General features: G+C 44.7%; 1 protein-coding gene and 1 long non-coding RNA gene across 3 annotated transcripts in view; one reads left to right on the top strand and one right to left on the bottom strand.

The window, feature by feature from the left end:
- Nucleotides 1-21,818, bottom strand: part of LOC142806517 (uncharacterized) — a 484,058-nt gene that overhangs the window by 273,762 nt on the left and 188,478 nt on the right. The gene's annotated exons all lie outside the window — the stretch shown is intronic.
- Nucleotides 1-21,818, top strand: part of LOC142806464 (calcitonin gene-related peptide type 1 receptor-like) — a 338,910-nt gene that overhangs the window by 234,542 nt on the left and 82,550 nt on the right. For both annotated transcript variants that reach the window (XR_012894635.1, XM_075891270.1), the window contains exon 3: nucleotides 6,618-6,656. The gene's annotated coding sequence lies outside the window, so the exon portion shown is untranslated. The remainder of the gene's footprint in view (nucleotides 1-6,617; nucleotides 6,657-21,818) is intronic.

The following is a 21,818-nucleotide window of genomic DNA, read 5'->3' as shown; positions in this document are numbered from 1 at the left end:
CTCTAATTGCTATAACGAAGTTTTCTTGTCTCAGTGGCAGGAGCTTTCCGTTTTTTTTTTTTTGTGTGTGTGTGTGTGTGTTTAGGTTTTCGTTATGTTCTTCCAACAAAATCGCATTACGCAGTCCCTTTAGTCTGGCCGCCCGTAGCTGGGGCAGAAAAACGCGCCGAATACTTCAGTCGGTGCACTCGGTACCTTCCAGCCTAATTCTCAGCAGAATTGCAAATGACCATTGTTTTATGCGCGCCCTTGTTTGAGCCCTAGCTGCATCATGACGAAAGGTGAACCCTTAAAGGTGGCTTCCCCACAGTCCTTGTGTGACCCTTTCCTTCCTCTCCACCTCTTTACCCATTCACATTCTCTCCTCGTCTGCTCCGTACGCTCTCCATAGCAGCTGATGGCCTTATTGCATCAAAACAAAATCACGTACGGATGGACGGATGCACGAAAGCATGAACGGACAGGCGGATGAAAGCACGGATGGAAGTACGGATGAACGAAAGACGGATGGACGCATGGACTGACGCAAGGACGGACGGACAGACGAATGGACGGAAGCATGAACGGACAGACGGATGAAAGCACGGATGGAAGTACGAATGGACGGAAGACGGATGGACGCATGGACTGACGCAAGGACGGACGGACAGACGAATGGACGGAAGCATAAACGGACAGGCCGATGGATGGACGCATGGATGGACTGACGCTTCGGCCCACTCATCATTATCCACTTCTTAGATATTTTGTGTAAACCACACACTCCATCTAGTTATGTTATTCTAAGGGGCATATAGATATAACGCCATCTATTGAGGAACTCATTAACAAGATGTGGCTACATAGTATTACTACTACTACTACTACTACTACTACTACTACTACTACTACTACTACTACTACTACTACTACTACTGCTACTACTAAGTAGTACAGAGGAGGGAAAGACTCACGGCGTGAACAGCTTCGCCCCTTAAAAGCGCGCCGGGAGAGCCAAAGCGCATAGTAGTTCTTGCGCGCGGAGCGCTATGCTGTCAGTACTAAACGACTGCCGCGCCGCCGCTACGGGCAACGCGGAAAGCATCAGGCGGCTAGGCGCGGTCACGCCACTCAACAGTTATAGAACACTCTGCCCGCGTGGCCACTCGCAGGCACACCAAAAGTAAGCAGCGTGTTTTAAGAAAAAAAAAATCGCAGCATTTCCACGGAGTAAAGGATGATGAGTGGGAAGAAGCATCCATCCGTCCATCCATGCGCCCATGCTTTTTCCCGTCCCTCCGTGCTTCCGTACGTCCGTTCATTCTTGCTTCCGTCCGCCTATCCATGCGTTCGTCCATCCGTCCATCTGTGCGTATGTCCATGGGTTCTTGCTTTCGTAAGTCCATCCGTCCATTTGTCTGTCCGTACATCCATCCATCCATCCATCCATCCATCCATCCATCCATCCATCCATACGTCTGTCTGTCTGTCTGTCTGTCTGTCTGTCTGTCTGTCTGTCTGTCTGTCTGTCTGTCTGTCTGTCTGTCTGTCTGTCTGTCTGTCTGTCTGTCTGTCTGTCTGTCTGTCTGCACCTGCTGAGTGAGTCATCGAACTAGGTGGCCACGAACCACGACGAGCTAGGAGGGACAGGCCCACGGCTTTCGGAGTTTCACCCATAAAAAGCGCTCTAGGTAAAGATTCACGCTTGACGTAACTTCTTTAACCCGTTCCATCCCTCCCCGTTTAGCGTACAACGAGCGCGTCGGGACGAAAGAGAGAAAGCAATTATTGCGTGCGACCAATCTGATATGTGGGGTTTAACATCCCAAAACCACCATATGATTATGAGATAGCCGGAGTGGAGGGCTCCGGAAATTTCGACCACCTGGGGTTCTTTAACGTGTACCCAAATCTGAGCACACGGGCCTACAACATTTCCGCCCCCATCGGAAACGCAGCCGCCGCAGTGCCACCAATCTCTCCAGCTCCACTCGTACTTGATGAATTCTAAAAATGTTTGCAATGCTCTAACCGTAAGGCAATAGGCTTCTTCAATCAAGCAATTCGAAGGTCACTTAGCAAATTTTGCAGGGATTTTAAATATTCTCACCGTCCCGACTAACACTCATATAGCTTTATTACGGCAAGTGGTAATCTAAGGTATTTTGTGCCTTACAATCAAAGAGCCGTTGTACGTTTGTTACGGTTCGGCTGGGTTGTTTACCATATCTTCCAGTCATTGTTTTTGTTTCTTTATTTCATTCGTGCCCCTTCGCGGCGTGTTACACGCGTACTCGTGCTCGGCTCTCGCGAACGTTTAAAATATCAGAAACCGACCATGATACGTGCGTAGTTATACATTTTACAGACCCAAATTTTTGCACAGCTTTCATGGTGTTGCGACCGAATGACTTATTACTTGTGTGTACATGTGTGATCGTTGTTTTATAGTCATCACTGGTCCCTTGGAGTGCCAAGCCTGGTGATAAACGAGGCTAACAACTCTGGAAATTTCGTCATAGATTACTGACTATCTCTCTTGATCTGAGTATAGTTGACTGTAACTGTGTGCCCCCGTCTGTCACGTAACAGAAATTAATCTATAAAACAAAATATGTTTCCTTGCCACTGCTGAAGTTTGAAGTCAGCACCAGCCCCTACCCCACTCTGAATGCTAATGTTTTAACCAATGATATACATACTAATTGATATGTAGGGTTTAACGCCCTAAAGCCACGATATTATTATGAGAGACACCGCAGTGTAGGGGTCCGGAACTTTCGACCACCTGGAGTTCTTTTACGGGCGCCGATATCTGAGCACACGGGCCCAGAGCGTTTTCACCTCATAGAAAATGCAGCCGCAGCATCCAGGATTCGATCCAGTGACCTGCGGGTCAGCAGCCGAGTGCCTTAGCCACTAGACACCACGGCGGGGCGACATACATACTAAGTTTTTTTATACGGATATATATCAACCATATTATTGTGCCGTAGGGGGTCAATGTATGGATGGGAAAACGCCAAGGTCTTTTTTAATGCGTTCTAGCACTTAGTGGGTCACTCCTATGCCAGAACAGAAAGAACAAATCTGCTGCATCGTGATTCATTGAACGGCATATAGCTGTTATTTGAGACAGGTGCTACTGATAGCCGCCTTCCATTAAGCACAGATAAAAATATAAAAGGAGAACAGTTGCTATGAAGGCCTTGATTTAAAAAAATTATTTCGTGAAGCGGGAACAAAAGCCATCTCTGGCACAACGTGAAATATCGACATTGAGTGTTGCACATGTCCGCAAAATGGAGACATTAAGAAAACTTAATGCCAACCACGCGTTTTAGTTATTGCGGAAGAAGGGGTGTACTTTATTTGTATTGCTGTTTCAGATACTGACAAATTCTCCAAGAAAACGAAAGAACGAAAGCATGTCGTGCCAAAGTTGGCAGGGCTGGCAGTAAACAGAGACTTTCAAACAGTTAAACGTGACACTTTCGCATCACTTGGACAACTCCCAAACGAGATCCTGGGAGGCTTTTCTGGCTACATATAAACCAGAGCCAGGGCTCCTGACTGGAAAGCTCGCCTACGTGAACAGCTATTTAAGTGTTTCCTTTGTTATCAATGCCCACTTATAAAGCTAAACTAATGGAAAAGCCGATGGTCATAAGTGCATAGACCAAGTTATACCATTATTTCCTACTCCCAACTACTCGTTTAAAGCAAGCATGCGCAATTTTGACCTCAGTTCCCAGCCTGCCAGCATATTTGGTGACGGTACGGGTGCTAACAGATATACCTCGAGCCAAGACTATAGCAGCAACGTGCAACAAACACAGGAGCAACGTTTTTATGGGTGTACATCTCTTCTTACTCCAAGTATCCGCAAAAAAAAATGCAAACACGCGCATGTATCTCCATGAATACATGCAGATTAGGCATTATATAGGCAGAACGATAAGAACTGTGTGATTTCATCCGTGAAAAAAAAAGTGCTTCCAAACACGTCGCTTATATTCACGTCGTATTTTCATTCTGGATGAGAACTGACAAGGTGGAACCCTGAACCTCGTTTTCAATAAAACAAGATATCTCAGTTTATAGTACACTGCCCTCAGTTCTCCATTTCGGGCATCTTGAGCGTGGCTTCATGCCAAAACTTTTTGGAAAAGCTTCTCGCTCCAGGCAAACCCAATAAATTGTAACAAATCGTTAGAAACGGGATTCGGAAGTGACAGTTCGAATGCGACCAAGAGCATGCATAAACTTATGTATACCGCAGGTCCATACCCGCACTGGCATAGAAGTCATCCGAAACAATTTACGCTTTTGTGTATCAAGAACTCAAACTGCTGCCAAGTGACGCTTACACACAAAGTATCCTGTTTATTGGAAAAGCAAACATTTTCTCATGCATGCAGAGCACATATCTCTCCTGGTGTCTTTTTTGTTTAATTGTTTGTTTGCTAGTTCGTTTTCGTCGTTCATGAGTAACCCTTAGCCAAATCCAAATATAGAACACATCTGATCACAGAAAAAAACAGTCGTTACTATACGGTATAGATATATATACACACCCGAGGACGCATTAATTACGCTTTCGCCGACGTTTACGGCATCTGCGCTTCTTTCCGCGGTAGTGCTTTAACCCTTTTCCTGCGGCGTCTCTCGGAGACGACGTCGTTCGCCATTTCTCCCAGGAATGAACAGTTGCGATCCAAGTTAGCTTCGGCTTAACGTGTCAGCTCTTCCCTCGCCTTCACAGCTAGCTCGCGAAGAAAGTTACATGGTGGCAATGAAATTACCGTCACTATGTTACTGCCGTTGCGTCTGCAGGAATACTTGAAGAAATCCTTCGCCGACAAAACCGTTTAGCTCTCGAGGGATTGGTCTTTCTCGTTTTCTTTTCGTTTTCTCTTTGCGCCTTTTCTTTCTTACTTGTTTCTTTTTTTTTGTAATTTCTGTGTTAGTGACAATGTACGACGTCTACCTCGTTAATCAACGTCAGCCTCAAAATCCAGACATGATACGTATCCGCAAAAAAGCGTTACATATACGCGGTCATTCAGCACTCCCGTGTTGCTCGTCAGAAGCAGGAGAAAATGTTTGCGCCTTGCGGTAACATTTTCCAAGGCTTTAAGACTGATACATCGGTTCTGTCCGCTCATACGGCAATATTAATGAACGTGGACTAACGACGGGTAGATGTAACAGCATATATGAATCCAGAAAAAAAAATACACGACGTTGTTAGCGTGGCCTGTGTCTGAGTACCTAAACTTAGCGCATGTACAGTGCAGGTATCGAAATATTGCGGATATCGGCGGTCGTTAAGAAGGTTCATCTATAATGCTTCTGCCCGTTTCAAGGCGCTAGCCTCAGCGCGTTAAAGGAAATACCCTCGTAACTCTCCATATTGGGTTTTTGTGGTGAGTTTTGTGCTGTATTACTTGCTCCCTCGTTTCGGGGCGAACAGTTTTCGCGACTACAATAACCCAATAGCAATGTTCTACGGAGCCAAACTGATATTTCTGGAGTCTGGTTGATGATTTAGATGCCCTTCTTGGCACTAGTTGCGCTAGCCTAATGTTGTGCTTGAGTTCGAGGGCTGTGCGTGGGTGCTTTTTATCTTGACTGGATCCATATAGTTGGGCTCTTATGTTTTTAGCAGGTCTGGTATCATCGATGTGACGCATGTGAGTTAGCCATCGCACAACTTCACAAAAGATTTAGCTGGAGGATTTCGTTAAGTTGTGTTTGTCAACCCACACTGCCCCTCAGCCGTTTGCACGAGTTGGTGTTGGAAGAAGGGAGGCATACTTGTACTGTGCTTGCAAGAACTTACGATCACGTGAGGAACTGAGATTAAGCTCCTTCGTGGGATGACGACACCGGTACATCATGTCATCAACCATTTCTTAGAATATGTAGGCAAACTCTCTTGGTAGTACTGATTGGTAAACCACCATTGAACTTGGGGTATTGGTCGATGCGCCCTCTGTAAGTAAATTAGTGAATTTTGCGAAGCAGGTTACACTCTAAATTTGAGGTACGATACGAGTAACGAAAGATGAAGCTTGTAAAATCGCACTAAATAGCGCGACACTATTGCAATTGTTTTATTACGGTATGTATGCCCTGAAAGCACAACGACACCATAAGTGAATGCAATATTAATAATCAATGTTAACTTTTTCAAACAAGAATACAATTTAAACCAATAATTACGCGCAACCGTCAAATCAAAGGTGGTGCCTAGGTTTGCCTCATTCGTTGCTTTACATCTCTAGAAAGAGTAATCATCTGAAGACTCTTGTTGGTGACACTCCACATGAGCAAGTATTTAGCACGTACCCATCATACTGACATCAAAAGCTTCGAAATAACGAAGAAGGCGTATTCGCCTCACGCATCAATTTGTTGCAAGGAAACTAGCTTCTAGTTATCAAAGTCTTCCTCAGTCGTGAGAATGGATGCAGCGTACCTCTTGACACTAATATAATACTCAGTGTTGGTGACTACATAGCAGCTATTTGAAAACAGCGTGAAATGAATGAATGAATGCATGAATGAATGGTGCATTGTTTTATTACCTTCACTGTTCTATGTTTTGAGGAATATTTACTTTTTTCTCGCAGGCAAACAGATGACTGGTCTTTATTAGCCTGCCTGATAAGGTAAGAGATTGTTTTTTTTTTTACTATATCTCAAACCAAACTATAACTCATGCTCATAAAACTCGTATAAAGATATAACGTAATGTGCGCTGATAACAGGGGAGATGTACCGTTCGCGTCTACGCAACTGCAAATAACTTCGCGAAGCTTTATACAGTATAATTCGTACATGATGAGAAGCGAGACTAAATCTAGGTAACTACAGTTTGGATGGAAATAAGCGTGAACAGTGCGTCGTCTACATTGTTTGATGAGTTGTTTTTTTTTTTTCAAGCGATTGTAGTCTTGGTCATAATAAAGGGCCGCAAGAGTCATCCACAATTTAATAAAGAGCCATTATAGTTTTTTATTGTTGTTGTTTTTGTTGGCCTAATTAGAGTGGAATGAAAACAGTGTTCCGCATTGTTCGTGTTTCATTCCGTCCCCCTGCACACTTGGTTATTCGCAGATGCGGCACCTTCGAAAACAATGAGAGACGCGTTGTTCCGGCAAGAGCGCGAGGCAGACTTCCGTCATGTGCAGTATGTCGTCTTTCTTGCCGTTGTACAAATTCGGGAAACATTAAACTGACTTTTGTGTATGCTGTTCCCTTGCGGTGGTTGAGTTACTCAGATGACTTAATATAATCCAGGATTAACCTTTAGCAGATCACACTTCGATGGGTAGATCTGAAACTTCATATACTCTTTCTATGACTTCATTCACTTGCTCGCGTATGCAAACGATTGCAAACAGCCGACAAACCATCTAACGGTCATTTAAGAAAACAACGGCGCAATATATTCGCAGCATTTGCAGTTGACAGACGTTCTTTGCGCTCTAGAGAATATGTAATCTTTCTAAGGAACGCCATGGAATGAAAAGAGAACGAGAGTAGCTCGTAATAAGAACTGGAGGCTTATGTTTTAGCAGAGCAAAATGCGATGCAGTGAAAAGATTGCACAATATACGACTTCTGATTTACAGGCGAAAAAAAAAAATATTAAAATGACTGGTGGAATCCTCCCATATTTTCTGTATATGCAAATTCACAGTCCTGCCACGCATTTGACGGGGTGCTTACACGAGGGTCACTATTTTTGACAACCGAAAAAGCTTGAGCTATCTCTCATATTCGAAAATTATCATGCCTAAGTATGAATAGTGCCAGTGGAGGATATCTCCTCCATACTTTGTGATCTCGATATCCAAAGGACAAAGTGCCCCGTTGGTGTTGCCAGTATGGCACATCTATGCAACAAGTCATGCGTGTACACCACTCCATGCAAATTCGCGTCAACTTAAATTGTCTCAAGCTTCAAATTATTGCTGTTCATCATCAAAAACAGTCAGAAATGCACTGAAGCACCCTTTGTTGTGCTTTTCTTTAATGAATATGTTTTTCTGAGAGGTTCCCAATTAAGCCACTTGCTGGTAAGGAGTGTTGAAAAGGAAAAAGATTAACAGACCTACAAAATATACGGTTCCTCTGTTTGCGCTTAGAGCAGTTTGTGACCTCCCACTCAGCGCTTTTAGCGAAAAAAAAATCACTAACTATGTATGCTCTCTAGTTCTCGACGCGACATTGCAGACGAGTTCATTCTCTCGCTTCTCTCTATAAGCAGTGTAAACAACGTCACTTTGTGTATCCGCTCTCAACCAGAGCGTGTGCATATAAGAGGAGACACTTCTTCAAAGACACGCCTTCGATGCACATTTAAAGTTTTTCTTGATATTTTTTTCTCTACTTTTACCAGTGTCTTCTCATGCATAGAGCAATACTCCATGGCCTTAGAAGGCGTGCGTCAACGCTGTGGCGCAAGAGGTTTGGCGAAACTCTCTTCTTGTACTCGCATCTAATTTTAGGCGCGTTTAGCAAGCAAATTTGCAGAAAAAGTCTGCGCAAGCTTCGGGCCATGTCTTCGTCACGACGCAGGCAGCCTGCGCGTTTGTTCGCTATCCTTGAACTTCCGAAACCCAACCCGTTTTTTTTTTTAGGACACCACTACCAAGTGAATTGATGGAATAGGTTCGCTTGCATGCAGCGGGCTGTCAATGGAAAAAAATTTTTTTTTGAGTACAAAGGGGCTTTGTAGTGTTCGAAACGATACTTTCCCTTAACTGAAGTGCTTCCCTCTATGGGGTTGTTGGATGACGTCAAGCCACCATCAGCTGGTTGTGTAGCAATACTCGAGTAGCCTTACAGGCAACTTATAAAAATGGCATACAGTTCCGAAATTATACGTGCATTTTTGGTGGTTTGTTAAGTGCAGTCTAATGATTCCTGATTGAATCGAAAGAAATTGAAATGCATGACAAATTACACTTTTTCGGGGGGGATCCATACGCACAATCTTCGAAATGGGGGTTAAGATCTCACAAACGAAATGGTAATTTTTTCGATTTTAATTTCTTTCAATGAAAGTAAATAATTTTACAATGAAATTAAGAACCCACAATTAATGTTCCCTATGCTTTCCTTGGTTTAACTATCTGTCTTTCTCGTCGGTTGTTTATAACACACACAGACAAAAAAACAAGCCATTGGACAAATCCTCCATTTTCGTACCGTGACTTTTATTTTGGCTTTGGGCTAGAGTTCATTGACTATTTTTTTTTCTTTCTATCTTGACCGTAATAATTAAGCTAACTTCTCCGGCTTTATCACTTACTGGTATCCATTGCGTAGGGTTAGTTGAGTTGTAGCCATGGTTGAGTGTTCGAGTTTCTATAATGTCTATATGAGGGTATTGCTACAGTTTTACAAATAAGCTGGACTGCACGACAGATTGTGGCTGTTCAGTGACAATGTTCCTTGACACTCAGACATTGGCACAGTCATGATGGCTGTGCACTGCCGTCACAGACTCGTCTTCTCTCGCATCCCTTTTCCCGTCTCCAAGGACGAGATAGCCAACTGTAAACGTCTCCTAGATTCCCTCTACAGCATCCTTCGACCAATAAGAACAATAAAGGGGCTTTACGTTCAAAATTACGATATGACCATTAGACCCCCCATAGCGAAAGTCTTAGGAATATTTCAGCCATCTGGTGCTCTCTCACATTCTGTGCCATCGCACAGTAGAATGGCCTTTAGCATTTCTCCCCCATCGAAGTGCGACCACCGTAGCTGCAATCGAACCTACGACCTTCGGCTCAGCAGTGGAGCACTAGTAACAACAGTACAAGCGCGGCGGACACCGCTTTACTTTCCATTCCTCTCTCTTTCTCCTGTAAAGAAACAAATCAACCCAAACTTAAGCTCACAGCTTATTAACCGCCAACACCGTCGTGCGTACCGAGATGACACCCTGCTATGCGGCTGAGGACTTGCCTTTAAAAACCACCTGGATTTCCCTCTTTTTTTTATTTGTTGCATTGGCACGATGCATATACGCCCGCGGGTTATGCATAGTTCCGCCAAGTGAGGGACACTCCCCACTGACGAAAACTGCCTACGCTATCGCGTTTACGGTGCCGTATCGTCGGGGTCAACTGGCTCGAACAGTGTGCTGAAGTGTTTGCCCTTGAAGTTCGTGCGCCATATGGCCCGAATGATGCAAGCATGGTTTGGAAATGCGCTCGGTCTTCCGAGAAGAGAGACCAGTCATGAATTCGTGCGTGAACCCTTTCTTTCTCCGCGAACAAGTAGCATCGGGAATCCGAGCGGCGTTGCGATAGCGTTAGCGGATGTCGTAAAGCTCGGTGGTAGACGGTCCGTAAACTTTATCGCTTCGGCGTTGGGTCAGCGAAGCACGCGATGCAGCCGAAATCCGCGCCCGGCAACGTCGGCACATATGCCCAGCGTGAGGCGATTATCTGCTTCGCTTACGGCTTACATCGAAGTCCTCTCTTCAGCGAACTTGCATATCTCCCAAGAGGCATGTAAAAATAACGCCGTGTCAGCTGCCATTCACTGAAGCTACCAGGTTAAGGTTCAAGGCTAGAATAGGCTGGCTTGCGTCTGCAGTTTACAGCTCACTGGTGCTCTTCTGTAACGTTGCATAAAATAAATATTGACGGTAGGTTGCTGATGGCGTGCCGGATACTCGAAGAAAAGATGCATAGAATGGGTGCTGAAATACTTTATTTCCTGGGCAATGTCAGCAATGTGCGGGATTCCATTGTTGATATGCTTGCTGTGGTGTGTCACTTAGCCGATTACTACACTGAGAATAAACTTGGACTTGCTTTTATAAAGTACAAAAATCATTAACGTTTTTGTCAAAAATTGGAAATATTTTTATGTTTAGGGGATATTTCCAAATTTATGCATAAACTTATAGATATTTTTAGTAGGTGTATTAGGGATATTAAGAAATGCCTTTGTAAACTTCGTAATATTTCCATTGTATGTAATTGGGATACTTCCTATGTGTATATTGAGGATATTTAGAAATATAAGTATAACCTTTGGGGTATTTCTAAGTCTCATTCCATATCAAGTGTACTCGGTCAGTTTTCGACCATCTGCGATCATGCTGAAGAAAAACAGTGGAGGTATATGTGAATTTGAGTAGTAGTTACTGAGGTGTTATACTTTCCAATTTTTTTTTTTCGTGTCGCCTAGAAGGTGCTTTAAACATTGGGCACCCAAGCGAAACTGTGCCGCGCTAAATAATTTATAGTTTGAGCAATTACTACGAAATAATTTTTACCCTAATACCAAGGCGCTAATCTTTCATGACTATGAAAGTGTATTCACTTGTGTTTTGACTTTATTTCTTTTTCGCTTGGCCAAAAAATTACAGTATGCGGCACTTTTACCTTTTTTTTATAAAAAGCACAATTTTCCCCCAGTAATATTTTTACATTTTTGTTTTATATGCTCACCTATTAAATTAATAAAATACTTCAGGAGCGAACAAAGCAAAAATATAGCCAAAATATTGTAAGGGAATTGGGAAAAACAGCATTTTGACTCAAATTGTGGTTCCGTTTTCGCAATATAGCAATCAAAGTAAAAATATGGCTTTTATATTCTGGCATATTATATTTTGTTAGTAAAATAAGCAGAAAGTTGCAAAAGAGATTTTATTTTAAGGAACAAAAAAAAATTACAACTCAACAACCACCAGGTAGTATGAAACCTGCCTTTGTTTTACCCTCACGGCATAACACGTCAGCGGGAGCGTCTAACGGCGGCTTTTCGACAGTGAATAATGCATGTAACACTCCTTGTCACTTCTTTTATAAATACTGCAGTTATAACGTCAAAGTGCAGCTGTAGTGCTTTCTTTAAGGAGCAGCATCTTCCCCTAGCACCATCCAAGGGCAGGTCATATTGAACCACTTCTTAGTCCTAAGGGGCAAAATTATAGCGCAATCGATGACCTGCAATACAGTACTGAGGCATATTGCTGAAAAAGTTTTGTTGCTTGCCTAAAGGACGATAATATACAGGACCCGTATTAAAGAGGGCATATCACGCTACAAATGTTTTCGAGAACCAGTGATTGTAAAACGACGATGATGATGAAGAAAAACCACGCAGAAGATGGGATTTGTAATCGCTTGTTTCCTCTTTCGAACATAATGAACCTACTCAAACAGCAAGCTACGCTACTAAAATTGTTTCTCGTAAAAGGCAAATCAATCCTGACTATTTACATTTTATAGGAATATAAAAACAGATAACTGATGATGAGAGCTCAGAAACGAAACGTTTTGCGATGTCGGCTGCCCATATTTGTCTTGTCATTACTCTAGGGCATCACCCTTGTGCAAAAAAAGGAAAAAGCCTAGACAAAAAAAACACTTCACAACCACGGGAATTTTCGTAAGAGTGGGCCCCAGAGAACCTGTTGTAAAACTATTTGAGGATGCTTATTTCCAGTACTCTAGACATAGACGGTAGCGGTTCATTGTGCAATCAACTACACTACTCATCCCGTACAGCTCGCGCAAACAATAGCCCGCTGAGCGATGATGCGTACAACTGTGCACATAAACTTCACAGGCACTTCACGCACGATGTATTCCTTCAAACGGCTTGAAAATCACTGTGCACGCTTGTACAGACATCTTGAGTGGACAGCTAGCGGCCATTTTGCTTCGCACTTCTGCATGCTATACTGTGCTCAGACAATCAATTTGCTGGAGACACTACCATGTTCAACGATCATTCAGCGTGCCACGTTCCAGGACCAACGCAAAAGTTTTTTTTCTCCGCTCTAATTACATATAGGAAAAAACTAAATTTACATTTATTTTGGGGTTAATATGTAATTTTTTATCCAGAGATTGAAGTGACTGCTACAATAATTTTATATTTATGGACGTGCTAATGACCAATAATTACTGAAACTCACTTCATTACCTTTGATGGAATGTAATACTGAGTGTCTCCGAATCATGTCATGCCCGTTTGATGAATTTGCGGACAGCAGATCATAATTCAAGCTCGAAGGTGATAATGACGGCAATGAAACGCAATTAGTGATTGACTCTCAATTTAGACTTGCCCCGGAGAGCAGCGAGAATAATAATTAACTACTGGCAAAATGTGCCAGTGTATTTCTCATCACCACAGCTTCACCATTCAAGGCACATTATGCCAAACTGTACCAGCGCTTCTTTGAGGAACGAACTTATTAACCCTTTGTTTACTCCGTTCCCAGCTGCGACGACTGACGGCTAGGGCTCGGTTCCCTGTAGAGACCTAACATCTGGCTCCTACGAAGAGTTATTGTTGTGAAGATGCCATGCATATCCCTGCCACTATAGGGAGAAAGACGCCCAATGTCAGATATACTCACACTCTGCTGTCATCAAATAAGTGCCCAGACGGGCGCTTACTAGCGCCTGGAATGTTCGTCACTTCAATTTCAAACACACGACAGCAGAGTGATATTGAAAGCTAACTTTTACGATGAGGAGAATTAAATATCGCGCTGGTCACAATATAAGAAGTTACCATTGTCCGCCAAAATTGAAAATTTCAAGTGAGTTCAAAAAGCAGAGACTCCCATAATGAAACTCTTGTGGGGAGTTTAATATGAAATTTCGAACTCTAAGGCGATTTGTTTTTGTAATATTGATTCTCGTCTTTTTTGTCAACAGGGCTGAATACTGTGCAAATTCACGCGAGAATCGCCGCGATGGCACAACGCCCACCACCAGCTGTTGCCACTCTTTCACTGTGCTGGCCTTATTTCGGGTGATATAAAGTGAATCAAGAAAGTCTGCCTTTTTCGCGCATGGTCAATACGAAGCCAGAGATTGTACGATACACCCCAGTGTAGGACTTCAATCATGGCTCAGAGTCGTGATTTTGCGGGGACAGTTGGTTGGTCAAACTTGAATAGGAGTGCACGCGTCATACAGAGGGTGTCGAAGAAACGGGCTGTTAATACTCTCCCGACATAATTAGGTTAACAGTCTACAACTAATTATTGAGTGTCCACGCGCTCAGAAACAGTTTGCTAGATAACAAAACATTCCTGCTTGAACGGGCTGCTTAAACGGGCTTGTTGACGTTCATGTAATAGCGAAGTGGTCATGTGCAACAGAAAATAGACCAGCTGCGCTACTCACCTCCAGATGGGTCCTAATGGTGTTCGCAGCATAGCCAAGTCGAGAGAGAGAGAAAGGTCATCACGAGAAGGATAGCATAGCATAAACTGAGCAAAGGTGAGAGTGAAACCTCCTGTGGCGAGAAGGGTGAAAGGGATGTGGAGAGGAGGAAAAAGAGGGGGCTAGGAAGAAGGTGCGAGAGCATGAAACATAGCTAAGCACAGAAGTGTCTTGACATCAACGTTATCATGATCATCAGCCTGACTACGTCCACTGCTAGACAAAGGCCTCTCATATGTCCAACATCAACATTGTTTATTCGCAGGGAAAAAGTACGGAATTTCTCTGTGGGAGGCAAAGACTAAAGGCTAAAAGCCTGACGAGGTCTCACCCCTTATTAATCTAAACAGTCTGCATAAGTGACATATACACTAACACACCAGTAACACACAACTATATACACCGGTTACATATTTCACACGTATTTACACATTTTATTGGTAGAAAATACTGACATGCTGTGATATATTTATTTTATATCTTCAAAGTAATCAAACATTCAGAACATGCATTTTCGGCATATAAAAACAAAAGTACGCGTATTAAAACACGCTTTGTTCCACATATTATACATTCAGAATAATTCAGAGGACACTCAGTACTGCGAAAAAAAAAGATACTGTCAGAACCAATCCCATTTTAGAATAATGGTGAACAATCAGAGAAATAAACAAAACAAAGCATACAAGTACTCTTACGTGTGAATAACTATGCGTCTACAATGACGCCAGACGAAAAAAAAAGTGATCTAATATAAGATTTAAACGGTTTATCTTTCAGTGTAAAGCCTATATTTGATTCGTGAGGGTTTAGCAATTAAAAAAACTTTGTCATTAATGTCCCGCTTTTCGTAATTTGTGTGTTTTTTTTTGCGGGCAAACTTTCTCAAGCCAAATTCAAGCCAATGAACTCGGTCCTGTGCTTGCTGCTGCCTCTTTACAAATGTCTTAACTAGTGACGGTAAAGTGAAGAAGGAGATGAGCGGGGAAGAGAAGCGGGAGGGAAGGTGGCAGGGCAAAAGTCGGTAAGGGAGAGCCAGTGCGTAGCCGCAGTGAGCACAAATGGGATGACGTTGATGAGGTATTCAGTTCTATCTATCTATCTATCTATCTATCTATCTATCTATCTATCTATCTATCTATCTATCTATCTATCTATCTATCTATCTATCTATCTATCTATATCCACTCCAGTGAAGCGTAGTCCCGGCTGAGCGCACAGAACGGCCGTGATCGCTACCGGATGGATGGATGGATGGATGGATGGATGGATGGATGGATGGATGGATGGATGGATGGATGGATGGATGGATGGATGGATGGATGGATGGATGGATGGATGGATGGATATGGCTGTACCCTTTAGATCGGGCGGTGGCTAGCGCCACCAAGCCGTAATACTTAATGAAACAAAACTAGATTTATTTTTTTTCCTTAAATAGTGAGGCTTTGGATTCGTACTTTGCAGCGAAGGGTTCAATTTTAAGTCGTGCCTTGACTTCAGCCACCAATCAGATAACCTCCTTCTAGTTAATTCCACCCGCTTAAAGTCTATTTTGCCCTCACTTTTCCTAAACCCCAGTGCTTTGAAAAACTCTGCGCCATCAACCTGAACTACAGGGTGAAGCCCTTTACAGAACATTATCAAGTGTTTGGCAGTTTCTTCTTCCTCTCCACACGCACTGCATACCGTGTCTACCCCTTCGTATTTGGTCCGATATGTCTTTGTTCGCAATACTCCCGTTCTGGCCTCAAACAGTAGAGAACTACCCCGAGTATTATCAAAGATTATCACGGCGCCCCTGACCACAGCGCCACCCCACGGCATTCACGCGAATGGCGGCCAACTTTTGCTGCCCGTTTATCACACCTCCCCTTCCAGCCACCATACCACTGCGCTCAGCACACCTACCCTTTTAGCCACCCTAGTGCTGCTGTGCCTACGAAGCGAAGAGAACGAAGGGGACGTAGTCGCGAAGAAAAAAGCACGCGTGCCATCGAAAATTATACGCCTTCGGTGGCATCGCGCCATCTATTGAGCATCGTTTAAATCACGGGAGAGGAGGGCTTGAGCGGTGACCGGAAAAGTGTACACTAGCAACACTGGTGTACACGCAGGCCACCGGCTGCCGCCACCGGACAAGGCATGAGCAGAAGAAGCTTGTCGAACAAGCTCCCAAATGAAAAATAAAAACCTTAGAGGTCACTTGAGCTTCGCCATCTCGATTGCTAGTCTAGATTCAGTTCGCAGTGCATACCACAACCGTGTCGAATGGGAGTGAACGACAACTGTGTGCGAAACATTGCTTTTTTTCTATTATCCTAGAATGGCTACACTGTTGTCAAGTGCCCACTACTCCAACGTTGAGGACGACGCAGCAAGCGATGGAAAATAAAATGATAGGAGGAACTTTAAGAGACGGGATGAGAGCGGAGTGAGTTGGGGAAGAAAGGGGCGTTAAATATATCATAGTTGAAATCTAGAAGGAATGGACGTAGGCCGGGTGCATCGCGCGTAAGCAGGATAACCGCTGGTCAGTAAGGTTAACTGACTGGATCGTCAGAGAAGGCAAACGCTTGAGGGGGAGACCGAAAGCTGGGCGATCAGATTAGATTAAAAAGTTTAAATGTCTAACGTGGCAGCATGCAGAAAGCACAAGACTGGATTGATTGGTGGCGCATGGAAGAAGGCTTTGCACGGCAGTGGGCGTAGTCAGGCTGATGATTATAAGTGCAATTATTATTATTATTATTATTATTATTATTATTATTATTATTATTATTTTTATTTTTATCATTATTATTATTATTATTATTATTATTATTATTATTATTATTATTATTATTATTATTATTATTATTATTATTATTATTATTATTATTATTATTATTATTATTATTATTATTATTAACGATGCCATAGTTCCTCTTTTGGTGAATCAGCGAAGGGCTCTCTACGTATCCGCGAAGCAACATGCAAACATACGCAGCTGCCCTCTTTGTGGGCGCTTTGATAGTGGATAAAGAATAAATACGTCTGATCGCTTTGCAATCGGTGGGACTTTAAAACTCGCACTGTTGCGCAATTCACGTGTTTTGATGCCTGGCGCCATTTTACGCTTCTGCCACACAGTAGAGAGTTTTGGCTTACCGTTAAGGTGATAGCGGAGGTTAAGGGAGTGGCGTTACCGTGCAGCAAACGTTCATTGTGTGCAGCGTCTTATAGTTTAGCGGGATAGCGTTTACGTGGTTTGCGTGCCCCAGCAGGGACGGTGGCGTCGCCTATCGAATGATTAATAAGAACATTGAAAAAACGAGATTATTTGCCTATGCCACCGCGCGAAGCAATTGTCACACACAGGTCCCGTTAATTAGGGAGGCGATCGCCGGGCTAATTCCAAGGGCCGAAGTATCGGCCCCCCGAACCGCAGCACGAAAGCGTGGACAATTTAGAAGTGGTCCTTTTTGGCGCGCCAGCGGACCCCGGCTGTGGCCCAAAGAACAAGTCAGAGCCGAGAGTTGATAAACAAACAAATTACATTCTCAATAATGGCAGATCGAAAACAATACACAAGAATGCACACTCCACAATAGTTGCATACAATATGTCACCAATCAAACCAATCAAACAACGTACTACACAGTACAGTCAGCCACTCTCGAATCAACGGACACAGACAACAATACACACTACAATGCAGTCACATGCATTGAACAACCAAGACACTTAAAGACTTAAGAGAGAGAAAATCTATTCAGTCCAAAGTTCTTGGAACAAAAGTCGGGATGATACTCTTCCGAGAATCACTCAATCAAAGTCCAGCGTTGTTGTCGTTCCGCTGCCCCTGAAGTTTCTCTTCCAGAAAACCTCGCCGAAGTTTCTCTTCCAGGAAACCTCGCGTCTTCAATAGGCCACACTCCAAGCTTCAAACTTCTTCGCCGGAAACACGTCGGCTTCACACACGCAGCTGTTGCCACGCGTCTTCGCTCGATAGCGGTAAACACTCGCTCTTGCCTGTAGCTCGAGCCTTCACCCATCAGGTGGAAATCCTCTTCTTCTCCTGCTTTGTCCCTACGGACAAAACCTTCGCCGACTACATGGCAGAATCCCCACGCGCTCTGGCGCTAACTTCCGTCTTCTCCTCCTTTGTCCCTACGGACAAAACCTTCGCCGACTACACGGCGGAATCCCTACGCGCTCTGGCGCTAACTTCCGTCTTCTCCTCCTTTGTCCCTACGGACAAAACCTTCGCCGACTACACGGCGGAATCCCTACGCGCTCTGGCGCTAACTTCTTCTGTCTTCTCCTGCTCTCTCGTCTCGGCTGCTCGATTAAATACCTTCCGCGCGAGATTCCAGAAGGTTCTCGTCATTTCGTCGGCACGATACGCAGCGAATGCAGGGGAGAGGGCGAGACGGTTGGGATGCCCTCCGCGGCGGATGACTCAACTCGGTATGACCACGCCCCTTTCCTTCTAGAAAAATCCAGTGCTTGCTCGGCCGCCGTTGTGGGGTGAGGAGGTTCGTCGGCGAAGCCACACTTCCGAGAGGAGAGGCTCGCGCTCCTGGGGAGCCTTTAGATGTTTGTTTTCTTTTTCTTTCTTTTTCGTTGACCTCGCGGCGTCACTCCGGCGGTTCGTCGCGAGAATTTGGCGGCGCGCCCTTTTTGAGCGCTCGTTCTGTGACACTGCCCTCCACTTTAAGAATATTATCTCATAATATTCAAAACCACACAAACGAGCGCGAACAGTCCCCACACACTCTCAAAGACTCTAACATATTCCGTCGCTCATGACACGTCTCTTTCACAATATATCACTCAATACAATTGGACGTTACAATTCAATTTCACACACATGAAATATAACCGCAGGTACATGAGTACAACGCTTCATCACACATTCCAAACAATACAAACGTACAAGGTTCTGTCTTTACAACAATATACATCACATCATCACACAGAACACGTTGACTCGCTCGACATACACTTGTGACACAGGATAACAAGAACATCAACACAACATATGTCACTCAGCACTGCCAAACACATTCTGATTCGACCTCAGCACTTATCCTGTGTATTTTGAGCGGCGCTTGCGCCCTTTCTTGCGGTGCTCGCTCGATCTCTTCTTGTGTTTCCACGTTCTTTTTCGGCGAGCCCTTTCCAACGACGATATCTGAGGCGGCGTCTCAGCCATCGTTGTCACTTCCGACACCGTTAACGGGTCATAACGTTCAACGGGTCCTATCGGTTTATTTACCAGCTTGTTCATGTCACGGCATTGGGCCTGGCTGGCCGACTCCGTCATTTTTACACTCTCGGTCGGTTGGGGTCGTGCCGACGTACGTCCAGCTGCGCACCCCGTGAACTCATTCAACTCGAGCATCTTCTCATTCGCTGTCTCTTGCGCCGCGGCTTCACCTTGGGCTCTAGTGAGATCCGTCACGGGATGCTCCTCCACTGTATCTCGCGGTCGCTGGGTTGGCGAGGGCTCTATCTTAGGGTCTTCTCCCAAACATTCCGGATCATTCGGTCCTCGCGCCCCGTTGATGTTTCCGATGACAAGGTCGTACAGGGGGGTCGTCATGCATAATGCGGTAACCTTCCCGCTGAAGTACGGGGTTTCAACCTTAATTTCTGCTTCGGGAAGCATCCGAACTGTACGGTCAATTAGGCAAACCGGTTTCGTTCTGCCTGTTAACTCACTTTCCCGTACCAAACTTCTCCGCACGATAACCGTGGAGCTACCGGTGTCTCTTAACACCACAACCTTTTTGCCCGCAACTTTTCCAGGCAGAGTTGGCATTCCCTTCGTAACACCGGTTGGCTGTTTTGACATTACAGCACCCACAATAGGAATTTTCTCCCCATTTTTCAACTCTACGAATTCGTCGGTGGCGGCATTATTACCGCATTTCGGTACCGCTTGCACACATGATACCTGGTGAGTTTGACTCGCTCCGTTTCGACATGCGTCTGCTTTGTGCCCAGTCTGACCACACTTGAAACATTTTACTACCGTGGGGCTCGTAAAGATCGTTCGACAGTTTTTCGCGCGATGACCCACTCGGTTACACAGAAAACATCGCGGAATGCTTTCCGGTGTACGCTTCTTTTCTTCGGGAGCCGATTTCTTCGAGTCTTCAGGACACTCCTTCTTGACCTTGGCCAAATTAGTTCCACCTTGCGCTTCCAAGAATTGATCAGCCAATTTGAGCATGCCTTCAAGTGACTCAGCCTTCCTCTCTTTCAAGTACAGCGACAGGCTTGGATGGCAACAAGTAAGAAATTGTTCTCTAATTAGGAGCTCTCTAAGTTCATCGTACTCCTGCGCTGTCCCTGAAAGTTCAATCCATCTGTCGAAATAACGGCTACGTCGGGCGGCGTACTGCGTAGCCGTTTCACCATCAGCTGGCTTTCCTGTCCGAAATCTGTCCCGGAATCCTTCCACAGTAAATCTAAATCGCTTCAGCAAAGCAGCTTTCACCTTGGCATAGTTGGCTGCATCGGTCGGCGTCAGCCTGCCGTACACACTGAGCGCTTCGCCACTCAAGCAGGTACTCAAAGCAGTTGCCCATTGATGTTCCGGCCAATTCTGGCTCCTTGCAATCGTCTCAAATCGGTGAAGGTACGCGTCAAGGTCGTCCTTCCTTTCATCAAACGCTACGAGCAGCTTGCTTGGGTTCAAGCGGAAGCCGTGGTCCTCCCGTTCGCTGCTTTCAACTCTAGCTTGGACGGGAGTTTCACTTCGCTGTTGCGAACGGAGCCGCTCGAGTTCCATCTCGTGCTGTCGCTGCCGTTCCCTTTCCTCTCTTCTTTCGCCCTCTCAGCTGCCAGTCTTTCTTTCTCCAGCTCCAACTTCAATTGCAGCTCTCTTTCTTCTTTCAGCTGTCGCTCCCTTGCCTCTCTTTCTTCTTTCAGCTGTCGCTCCTTTGCCTCTCTTTCTTCTCTCGCCCTTTCAGCTGCCAACTTTTCTCTCTCCAATTCCAACTTCAATTGTTGATCTCTTTCTTCCTTCAGCTGTCGCTTCTTTGCCTCTCTTTCTTCCTTCTCTCTCGCAGCTGCCAACCTGTCTCTCTCTCTCCAACTCAGCTGCTTTTTCTTCCTTGGCCCTCTCAGCTGCCAACCTCTCTCGTTCCATCTCAGCTGCCTTTTCTTCCTTGGCTCTCTCAGCTGCCAACCTTTCTCTCTCCACCGCCTCTTTCTCCTTCTGGCTTACCCATTTCCGTAGTTCGGCGCCAGAAAGACCCATCTTCTCACCAAGAGCGACTAACTTTTCGAGATCCATTGTGTCTCGCAAATAAAACCTTGCCGCGTGTAAAAAGTATCTGCCTAAATCAGTCTATCGGAACACTCCCCTGCACTGGGTCACGAGAACACTGAACAACACACAAAATCGTTCCGATAGCACTATCACAACTCGAGGCTCTTTCTCACTACTTTGGACACACTGTGCACCAAAGGTCCTGTGTCGCGGACACCAGATTAATTGTCACACACAGGTCCCGTCAATTAGGGAGGCGATCGCCGGGCTAATTCCAAGGGCCGAAGTATCGGCCCCCCGAACCGCAGCACGAAAGCGTGGACAATTTAGAAGTGGTCCTT

This window comes from Rhipicephalus microplus, chromosome 1, assembly GCF_043290135.1.
Source record: "Rhipicephalus microplus isolate Deutch F79 chromosome 1, USDA_Rmic, whole genome shotgun sequence".
In the NCBI taxonomy this organism is placed as follows: domain Eukaryota; kingdom Metazoa; phylum Arthropoda; class Arachnida; order Ixodida; family Ixodidae; genus Rhipicephalus; species Rhipicephalus microplus.
The sequence above is the reverse complement of the archived record's forward strand: the minus strand, read 5'-3'. Positions and strand labels throughout refer to the sequence as shown.